Below are 9617 nucleotides of genomic sequence, written 5' to 3'. Positions count from 1 at the left end.
CTTTGAGAATTTGGGTCCCTTTGAGCTCCCCCTCAGTCTGGGAGGCAAACATCCAATGAACACATTGCAGAAGAGGAAGTCTGCAGATCCTGCATGGCAGAGGAGCTACAAGGGCAGGCTCCACATCTCTGTGCCTGACTGATGTAGCCCACTGCCCCAGGTCACTGGGCCACCTGAAAGCTGAGCATTCTTTTTAAAAAAAGTTTTGGACCTTTTATTTTGAAATAATTTTAGCCTTAAAAGTTGCAAAAATTAGATAGAGTTTCTTTATACCCTTCACCCTGCTACCTCTGTTAACATCTTACATAATCAGGAAATTAACCAGGAAATGAAACCAGGAAATTAACATTTATGCAACTCGAAAGGAAATTAAGGACCGTATTCAAATTTCCCCAACTTTTCCCTAATGTCCTATTCTTGAGCCTCCTTTTAAAGATGATTTTTGTTTTTTTGGCGGGGGTGGGGATCAAGCTGTTCTTTATTTCAGGGAGAGGGCAGGGAAGAGGGCTCAGTCTTCCTTGGCAGCGGCTTTCTTCATGGCGGCCAGGACATTGCTCAGCTCCTCCCGCTTCCCCTTGGCGCGGATGTGTGTCCCCACCCTTTTCTTGATGAACTTGAGGGTCCGTTTGTCCTTGGAGACCTTCAATAACTACATGGCGCGCAGCTCGCACGGGGCGAAGCCACACACCTCCCGGATCATGTCCGCATGAACTTGGTGCATTGGGTCAGACGCCCGCGGCGGCGGCTGTGCCTGGGCTTGCTCGCGTTCTTGGTCACCTTGTGGCCCTTGTTGAGGCCCACGGCCGCAGGGCAGTGAAGAGCCATGGCTGCTGCTCTCCAGTGGCGGCCGTGGCGGAAGCTAAAAGTGATTTTTAATGCATCATAAATGTTTTGCATTGGTACTGTAGTCATACCTGGAGGCCCAAAGAGTGGGTCATATTAATTTTGAGTTATACATTTGGTCGCTTGTCTGTTACTTTTGAGATCACAGATTCATTCAGTGCCAAGCGTGCAGTCTTGGCTGAATGAACATTGACTGTGGTCCTGCGCTTCATACTGTGATTTGAAAGACGAACTAGATGGCGTCTCTGGTGTCAGCATTAAAACCTCTAGGGAAAAGCATGTTCTTATGTTGATAATTCCAAAGATAAGCTGTAAGGAGCACAGTTGAAACATTTGCTCTCTAGAGATCACGTGTTGTAAAGAAACTTTGCTTCTCTGAAAATTAGAAATTGGTTGTGAGTGATAGGAAAAATCCTATCAGCCACTAACCTTTTAACAAATGATAGAAACTAGAGCAGGACTGGGAAGAGAGGTATTGGGAATGAGAAAATGTAGCCTCGGCTGGGCCTGGTGGCTCATGCCTGTGATCCCAGCACTTTGGGAGGCCGAGGCGGGTGGATCACGAGGTTGGGAGTTCGAGAAAATGTAGCCTTGCCTGGCCTCCTCACCACATGGAAATACATCACTTTGAGAGTCAGTTAATGGTACCCCTGCATGTATGGAATGAGGATAGTACTGATATTTGGATAACACTCCATAGTCAGTGGTTTTCCATGCAGCATGTCGCTAAAAATCCTCCTCTCAAAACCTGATCATGCTGGTCTGGTGTGCAGAGGGAAATAAAGCATCTTTACTGGCTCCATTTCTTTCCAGGTGTAGAGATGACCTGGATCCAGAGGCCCCCTGTGAGTGCGGTCAGTGGAAGCCCTCCAACATGCCCTATATGGTCTCCACTTCAGACAGCTCTCTTGCTTATGCTGTCAGGACTAGAATCCTCCCCGTCAGGACTAGAATCCTCCCCGCCAGGCATGGCCCTGCCCAGGGATTCTCTAAGTCTTATTTATTTATTTTTGAGACACAGTCTCACTTTTGTCTCCAAGCTGGAGTGCAGTGGCTCCTGCAACCTCCACCTCCCAGCTTCAAGCGATTCTCCTGCCTCAGCCTCCCAAGTAGCTGGGATTACAGGCATCTGCCAACATGCCCAGCTAATTTTTGTATTTTTAGTAGAGACGGGGTTTCACCATGTTGGCCAGGATGGTCTTGATCTCTTGACCTCGTGATCTGCCTGCTTCAGCCTCCCAAAGTGCTGGGATTACAGGCGTGAGCCACCGTGCCAGGCCTGGGGTTCTCTAAGTCTTATGTTTACCTGTGCTGTGCAGTTCAAATGTTCTGTTAGTGAAAGAATGACCCGCTGATAGAAATGAAGTAGAGAAGGTGATAATTTAGGAATTTCACCACCAGCTAAACTACTTCCAAACTTTCAGAGAACCTTGGATGAGCAGTCAAAGTCCAGGGCAAGCACAGAAAATGTTGTGAACAGAATTTGCTCTTTATTATCCTTGGTTGTGAAGAAGATGTATTAGTAACAGTGTTACTAGGCATGAGCAGACAGGAGAGGGCTCTCCCTCCACCCACTAGAAATGTTGGGTGATGGTCTGGCAATTATCGCATTGCCTCTCTAAAATTGATAATTTGGCCGTTCCAGGGCGAGGTCATTTCCTGATGGTCCACACTTGTGAACATCAAAATGCAAATTGAATGCAGGCCCCAGGGAGAGGCAACTTCCTGGGCATTCGTGTTAAGAGACAACAATGGTGAAATACGATCTTCCAGGGGCACACGTTACTGGAAAAGGAAGAAAGCCTTAGATGGGCATGCATACAACTCCCTAAACTCACTGCATGTGCTCATTTCCAAAGAGAAAGGAAAGCATGGGGTATGCGGAAAGCCCACCCTAAGGGAAGAATCCTGGGAAGGAGGTGAGACTATAAAGTCCCAGGATCAAGGTCAAAGGCCCCTTTTGCTGTCTTCTTTTGCTCTCATTTCTCTCTTGGACCTTCGGCACCTGCTTGGGTCTCTTTCAAGCTAATTTTCCTTTCTTTCCTGTTCTAAAGACTTTTAAGTAACTTTCCACTCCTTCTCTGAAACTCGCCATGGTCTCTTTTCTGCTTTATGTCCCTCTGTTGAATTTTGGACCCATACAGATACGCCACCAGTAACTCGGGGTAACTTAATCTCTGCCACTGGTAACAGTGGTAATTGTAATCAACTATAAGTGCATCCTCTGTGCTTTACTTGAATTATTTCCTTTAATTCTGACAATCTATAAATAGGCAACATTATGGTACCCATTTTACAGATGAGGGCTTAAAAAGCTGGGCCACAAAATTGAGGTCTAGTAGCCAATAAGTGCACAGCAGAGCCTTGATTCACACCCAAGCATCTTGGCTAAGAGCCTACCCTCTTAACTACAGACGATCCTGGGCCACAAGTAATCCCAACATCATTCTATTTGATTTGACCTTCAGCATTCTTCTGATCTGTGTAACACTCAAGGACTGGTTTTCTTATTACCTAAAGGCATATGCTCTTTGAGCTTTTGTTTCCTAGTTTTTTTGTAAAATGAGATAACTCTGTTGGTCAGTGTCTAAGCTCCTTTCTAGGGCTAAATTCTACAGTCTTGCAATTCTTTTTGTTGTTGTTGTCGTTGAGACAGAGTCTTGCTCTGCTGCCCAGGCTGGAGTGCAGTGGCATCATCTTGGCTCACTGCAACCTCTGCCTCCTGAGTAGTGATTCTTCCACCTCAGCCTCCTAGTAGCTGGGATTACAGGTGCCCACTACAATGCCCAGCTAATTTCATATTTTTGGTAGAGTTGGGGTTTCACCATGTTGGCCAGGCTGGCCTTGAACTTCTGACCTCAAGTGATCTGCCTGTCTTGGCCTCCCAAAGTGCTGGGATTACAGGTGTGAGCCATTGCACAGGCTAGTCCTGCAATTCTTGATATTATTCTCTAAGTGTTGGATATCTTTAACATTGCTGCTGAAAACATGCAACAAACAAACTTTAGGCTTGCAAAGATAAAGAAGTCTGGATAGACCCAATAGAATGTTACCCAGGGTTATTTCTGGGTGGAAGGATGATGGTTGTTTTAAAAATGATTATATTTCTTTTCTTTTTTTGAGACGGAGTCTCACTCTGTTGCCAGGCTGGAGTGCAGTGGCACGATCTCAGCTCACTGCCACCTCAGCCTGCCGGGTTCAAGCGATTCTCCTGCCTCAGCCTCCCAAGTAACTGAGACTTCAGGCACGTGGCACCATACCTGACTAGTTTTTGTATTTTTAGTAGAGATGGGGTTTCACCATATTGGCCAGGCTGGGCAATAGCTTGAGATACGGAAGCTGTCACACTGGCCCTCTGCCCCTGCAAAAAGACGGAGTCCATTGACCTGGTTAACACTCAAGCTGTCCACGGACAGCAGGGCTAAAAGGGTACACTGTAACACATGCCCACTTGGGCTCCTGCACCTTCCATTTGTGTGCTTCCCCTCCCCTCAGGGGTTTGAGCAGCAGCAGCGACTGAGCGGGCAAGCCATGCCCCTGTTGCATGTCCTGCCATGTGGTGATCAGGGAACTCTCCCGTATCATAGGCAGCCACCATTCTATTTTCTGTTTCTCTGAATCTGACTACTTTAGCCGCCTTGCATAAATGGAATTGTATGGTATTGTCTTTTTTGTGACTGGTTTAGTTCACTTAGCACAACATCTTTTCAAGTTTCATTCACGTTGCAGCATGTATCAGAATTTTTTTCCAGTTTAAGGCTGAATAATATTCTATCGTATGTGTATGTCACATTTTGTTTATCCATTCACCTGCCAATGAATAGGGTTGCTTTTACTTTTTGGCCATTGTGAATACTACTACTTAAAGTATATTTTTTAAAAAATTGAGGCTGGTGCCAAATTCAGGGAAAAAAGGAAGTAAGTATCTATGTACAGTAAGTCCTCACTTAACATCATTGATAGGCTCTAGAAACTGTGACTTTAAGTAAAATAACATAACAAAATCAAATTTTTCCAACTTTTATTTTAGATTCGGCGGGTACACAGCAGGTTTGATACATAAGTAAATCGCATGTTGCTGGGGTTTGGTGTATAAGTGATTTTGCCACCCAGATAGTGAGCATAGTACCTGATAGGTAGTTTTTCCACCTTCACACTCCTCCCATCCTCCACCCTCAAGTAGGTCTGGGTGTCTGTCGTTGCTGTCTTTATGTCCATGTGTACTCAAGGTTTCACTCTTGCTTGTGAGAACATGCAGTATTTGATTTTCTGTTACGGTGTCAGTTTGCTTAGGATAATGGCCTCCCAGTGCATCCATGTTGCTACAAAGGACATGACTTCATTGTAATTTATGGCTGTATAGTATTCCATGGTGTATATGTGCCACATTTTCTTTATCCAGTCCACTGTAGGTGGGCACGTAGGTTGATTCTGTGTCTTTGCTATTGTGAATGGTGCAGCAGTGAACATATGAGTATGTGTGTCTTTTTGGTGGAATGACTCATATTCCTTTGGGTATATACCCAGTAATGGATTTGCTGGGTTGAATGATAATTCTCTTTTTTTTTTTTTTTTTTTTTTTGAGACGGAGTTTTGCTCTTGTTACCCAGGCTGGAGTGCAATGGCGCGATCTCGGCTCACCGCAACCTCCGCCTCCTGGGTTCAAGCAATTCTCCTGCCCCAGCCTCCTGAGTAGCTGGGATTACAGGCACGCACCACCATGCCCAGCTAATTTTTTGTATTTTTAGTAGAGACGGGGTTTCGCCATGTTGACCAGGATGGTCTCGATCTCTCGACCTTGTGATCCACCCGCCTCGGCCTCCCAAAGTGCTGGGATTACAGGCTTGAGCCACCGCGCCCGGCCGATAATTCTCTTTTAAGTTCTTTGTGAAATCTCTAAACTGCTCTTCATGGTGGCTGAACTAATTTACATTCCCACCAGCAGTGGATATGCAGTCCCTTTTTTCTACAATCTTGCCAATATCTGTTATTAACAAAACCAATTTTACCATAGGCTAATTGATAAAAACAAGAGGTAAGTTCCTTCGGCATATTTCTGGTCATGAAAACATCACTAAACTTCTAAATAAAGACTCTAACATTTTTAATATTACACATTGAAATATGAAAGTGGGCTGTATATATACCTAAGAAAAATTAATGGAAACAAGTCAGATAATAACCCGCTTATTCCAGTTCAGAGTGCAGGTGGCCAGAGCCTCTGCCCGAAGCTCTGGGTGGAAGGTGGGTACCAATTCTGGAGTTCACCATCACATTGCAAGGCAAGTTCACACACACCCATGCTCACTCATACTGGGACCAGTTAGACACCCGATTTACCTAACTTTGGTGTGTGGGAGAAAGCCAGAGTACCCAACAAAAACCCACTCAGACATGGGGAGAACATGCAGACTCCACACAGACAGTAGCCCTGGCTGGGAACTGATTTTTTCCCCTTCATCAACATTATAATGAAATGATGTTGAATAAAATGATGTTCTTTGAGGACCTGCTGTAGTTTACCTGAGCACACTGGCTCTTGGGAGTCTTCACATCAAATTCATTTAAATGACAGCTGGGGCTTTGGTAATGCCAGCCCCCCAGAGTTGGTGTTAGCACTCACTGTGTGTGAAATCATAGCATCCATGTCAAATAGCAAGCGTTTGCAGGGGAAATGAGTAAGTGCATAAAAACAGAATTGAGCAATTTTTGGGGGCTGGGTGTGGTGGCTCATGCCTGTAATCCCAGCAGTTTGGGAGGCTGAGGTGGGGGGATCACCTGAGGTTAGGAGTTCGAGATCAGCCTGGGCAACATGGCAAAAATGCACCTCTACTAAAATACAAAAATTAGGCCGGCGCAGTGGCTCATACCTGTGGTCCCAGCACTTTGGGAGGCTGAGGCAGGTGGATTGCTTGAGATCAGGAGTTTCTGACCAGCCTGGCCAACATAGTGAAATCCCATCTCTACTAAAAATACAAAAATAGCTGGGTATGTTGGCGGGTGCCTGTAATCCTAGCTACTCGGGAGGTTGAGGCAGGAGAATTGCTTAAACCCGGAAGGGGGAGGTTGCAGTGAGCCGTGATTGCGCCATTGCTCTCCATCCTGGGTGACAAGAGTGAAACTCTGTCAAAAAAAAAAAAAAAAAAAAGAAAATTACCCAGGCAAGGTGGTGCAAGCCTGTAGTTCTAGCTACTCGAGAGGCTGAGCTGAGGCAGGAGAATCGCTTGAACCTGGGAGGCAGAGGTTGCAGTGAGCTGAGATCGTGCCATTGCACTCCAGCCTGGGTGACTATGGAAGAGATTATAGTCCATGATCACACTATGCCCAAATGTTGTTGTTGGAAAATCCAGTTCTTGTCACAAGAACAGGATCATTTAGGCACATGGACACATTGTAGCATGCATAGGGCAGGGTTCATTGGGTGAAAAAGAAAAAAAAATGGGAAACAGGGACTCTCAGCAAGGTGAGAATCCTGCTAGATTGAATCCCCGGTTACCAGATAGGAAGAGAAGTGGCCAGCTCCAACCCCCTACAAGTAGCTCAAACTTCCCAAGGCCCCACCCATCCTCCCCGTGCACAGGCCGGTTGCAGATTCTCCAGGGAACCCTTTTTACTTGAGTGTCTCAATATCCTATAAATTCCATGAAAAGTGTTGTTGCACCAGTATTCTCCTTATGTAAAGAAAGCATAAACTGAAATGAGAGGTATTCTCTACTACAAATACTAAAACTTTTTTTACTTTAAAATAATTTTAGATTTACAGAAGAGTTGTAAAGATGGCACAGAGTTTTCATACACCCTTCACCCAGCTTCACCTTATGTTAACGTCTTATGTAACTGTGGTACATTGTCAAAACTAGGAAATTAACATGGATATAATATCATCAACATACAGAACATATTCAGGTTTTATCAGTTTTTCTACTAATGTCTTTTCTCTGTTTCAGGATCCAATCCAGGATACCGTATTACATTTAGCCATAAAAGTTTTTAACTAGGAGAACAAAAGGAATAGCAGCTGTTAGGTCACAGGGAATACTTCTCAGTGGATGCATAGGCTTGTTGGTCAGGGCAAGTTTAAAAATCCTCTTTTGACGCTGGTATCCGATGCAGTTCTTCTCGACTGTGAGAATGCTTTTTTTGGGGCATGATGTGAGCTGTCCAGAGAGCCCTAAGTTATTGAAGACTGGGAGGGGCTTGATTCACCCAAGCGGCTCCTCTCCTGTTATTGAAATTCTTCTCACATATCAGTCTGTTTTTTTTTTTTTGTATTTGCACAAGGCATCTATAGCATGAGTCACAGTAAGAAATTCATCATGAGAAGGTGCCAGATTACAAAATAGATTTTCTTTTTCACCCTAATGGCACAGTCAAGATTTAAAAAAGCCCTTCTGTGATTCAGAAGGCTTAAGAGCATGATTTTTTGAAACTCCATGTCTTTTTTTTTGCTAATGTAAACTGAATTTTGGACTATAAAAAACTAAAATTGTCATTTAATTCAGGCAATCTCAGGCTTAAAACAATTGCCCTGCAGAGCTGTGCTCTTTGAGTTGGAAATGAAAGGTACAATTACACCGTAAATGGGGGCAGAGAGGGAACCACCAGGAGAGGCAGCACACGCCACTTTGCTGTTCAGTGTGACTGAATGTGTGTGTACTATGAGTGTATGTTGATTGTATGTTGTATGTGTGGTTTGTGTGGCATGGGTGCCGTGTGTGGTATATGTGTGTCTATGTGGTGGGTATGTGGTTTGTGTGTTGGGTATTTATGTACTATGTGTATATGTGTGTGGTGTGCGGATTGTGTGTGTGTGCATGTGGTGTAAGTGCATTGTTTGTGCAGTGTGTGTGTGATGAATTTGTAGTATGTATATGTCAGGTCTTGTATAGGGTGCTGAGTCCTAGGGCTTAGGGTTTTTGTTTTGAAAGTATCTCTGCATTGAGATCAATTAATAAAGTCTTTTCAAATGTTTTGCCTCCCCAGACATCATTTGGTAGGTGTTTTCTGAAGCCCAAATGTTTGCTTTTTAGGAGGAAACTTCAAATACTGTAAGCTAGATTAAAGTGAAAGTGATTGCTGCATTACTGTAATTTCAGTAAATGCTGTAGTTTAATTTAGCCACTCTTATTCAGTTATTATGCTCAGAGATTCAAGGGGGCCTATCTCTTTTGTCTCTGATGTATAAATCTGTTTTTTCTGGTCAGTTGTAGCCATTTCTTGCTCTTTCGAGGCGGCTATGTGCCTCATTTTGGGATCTCCCTCCATCGGCCCTGTGGCTCTCTGTGGGAGACAGTGTTGTTTAGCTGCTGAGTGTGGGAGTTCTGGAATCTGACTGCCTGGGTCCAGCCGCTGGCTCCCAACTAGGTGAGGGCTTTACCTCAGTGGGTTTCCTCATTTGTGAAATGGGCTAATGTTGGTAATTTCTTCTCAGTGATGTTGGGAGACTTATGTGAGATGATGATGTAAACATAATGCATGGAACAAAGTAAGTTTTCAGTGAACACACACTTTGATGATGAGAGGATCTTGGACGGATATAGCTGTCCTCCACAGGTATAGAGAAAAGGGGAAGCCATTAGTGGGCCATTTTGTCCAAGATTTGTTATGAATGTATTCTATTTTGCTTGCCTATGCTGATTAGATTCATGAGTGACCTCTCACCTTGTACATCAGAGCATTAAAAACAATGACCACAACAAATGCCTGGCGTATTATATAAGTCACTCTGACTCCGGAGTTATTTGCCGTGATTTTCAAATGAAAGTTCGCATTTT

The 9617-nt window shown here is 44.3% G+C and overlaps 1 pseudogene; it reads right to left on the bottom strand.

The window, feature by feature from the left end:
- Positions 1-508: 508 nt before the first annotated feature.
- Positions 509-825, bottom strand: LOC101046271 (large ribosomal subunit protein eL36-like; annotated as a pseudogene).
- Between the last annotated feature and the right edge of the window lie 8792 nt (positions 826-9617).

Source organism: Saimiri boliviensis, chromosome 2 (genome assembly GCF_048565385.1).
Source record: "Saimiri boliviensis isolate mSaiBol1 chromosome 2, mSaiBol1.pri, whole genome shotgun sequence".
Lineage (NCBI taxonomy): Eukaryota > Metazoa > Chordata > Mammalia > Primates > Cebidae > Saimiri > Saimiri boliviensis.
Note: the sequence above shows the minus strand (reverse complement) of the source record. Positions and strands in the feature narration are given on the sequence as shown.